The following is a 1,709-nucleotide window of genomic DNA, read 5'->3' as shown; positions in this document are numbered from 1 at the left end:
CACAGGGCTTCGCCTAAGCACGGCTACAATATTATCGAGGATTGTGGTGGAGGGGGGCACCGCACACGGCTAAGAGATCAATGATCAATTGTTGTGTCTATGGGGTCCCCCCTGCCCCCATATATAAAGGAGTGGAGGAGGGGACAGCCAAGGAGGGTGGCGCGCCCTAAGGGGGAGTCCAACTCCCACAGGGAGTAGGACTCCCCTTTTTCCTATTAGGAGTAGGAGAGGGAAGGAAGAGGAAGGAGGGAGGAAGGAAAGGGGGGGCGCCCCCCCTCCCAATTCGGATTGGGCTTGGGGGGGTGCGCCCCCTCCCTTGCTCCTTTCCCCTCCTTTCCACTAAGGCCCAATAAGGCCCATATACCTCCCGGGGGGTTCCGATAACCTCTCGGTGATCCGGTATTGTCCCAATCTCACCCGGAACCTTTCCGGTGTCCAAATATAGTCGTGCAATATATAGATCTTTATGTCTCGACCATTTCGGGACTCCTCGTCAAGTCCGTGATCACATCCGGGACTCCAAACAACCTTCGGTACATCAAAATATATAAACTCATAATGAAACTATCATCGTAACGTTAAGCGTGCGGACCCTACGGGTTCGAGAACAATGTAGACATGACCGAGACACGTCTCCGGTCAATAACCAATAGCAGAACCTGGATGCTCATATTGGCTCCTACATATTCTACGAAGATCTTTATCGGTCAGACCGCATAACAACATACGTTTGTTCCCTTTGTTATCGGTATGTTACTTTCCCGAGATTCGATCATCGGTATCTCAATACCTAGTTCAATCTCGTTACCGGCAAGTCTCTTTACTCGTTCTATAATACATCATCTTGCAACTAAGTTATTAGTTGCATTGCTTGCAAGGCTTAAGTGATGTGCATTACCGAGAGGGCCCAGAGATACCTCTCCGACAATCGGAGTGACAAATCCTAATCTCGAAATACGCCAACCCAACATGTACCTTTGGAGACACCTATAGAGCACCTTTATAATCACCCAGTTACGTTGTGACGTTTGGTAGCACACAAAGTGTTCCTCCGGTAAACGGGAGTTGCATAATCTCATAGTCATAGGAACATGTATAAGTCATGAAGAAAGCAATAGCAACATACTAAACGATCGGGTGCTAAGCTAATGAAATGGGTCATGTCAATCACATCATTCTCCTAATGATGTGATCTCATTAATCAAATGACAACTCATGTCTATGGTTAGGAAACATAACCATCTTCGATTAACGAGCTAGTCAAGTAGAGGCATACTAGTGACACTTTGTTTGTTTATGTATTCACAAAAGTATTATGTTTCCGGTTAATACAATTCTAGCATGAATAATAAACATTTATCATGATATAAGGAAATAAATAATAACTTTATTATTGCCTCTAGGGCATATTTCCTTCAGGGGGGAGGGGGTGGAGGGGCGCCCCTGCGACGCACGAGGGAGCCGAGGTCCCAGCGGTGATGTGGCAGGCGAGCCAGGACCCCGATGGCGGCGACGCTTGGGATCCAGGGCCCTACAGCGGCGCATGGGAATCCATGGCCCGGAAAACAGCATGCGGGGTTCTGGGGCCCTGCGATGGATGGATCTGAGGGTGGAGACGGGAGGAGGCTTGCCGGCCATGGCGGAAGAGGTGCCTCGGTCGCGCGGAAGGAGGCGCGCCGGCCTTTGGGGTGGAAGGTAGGTGGCGCTGG

Source organism: Triticum dicoccoides, chromosome 6A (assembly GCF_002162155.2).
Source record: "Triticum dicoccoides isolate Atlit2015 ecotype Zavitan chromosome 6A, WEW_v2.0, whole genome shotgun sequence".
Lineage (NCBI taxonomy): Eukaryota > Viridiplantae > Streptophyta > Magnoliopsida > Poales > Poaceae > Triticum > Triticum dicoccoides.
Note: the sequence above shows the minus strand (reverse complement) of the source record.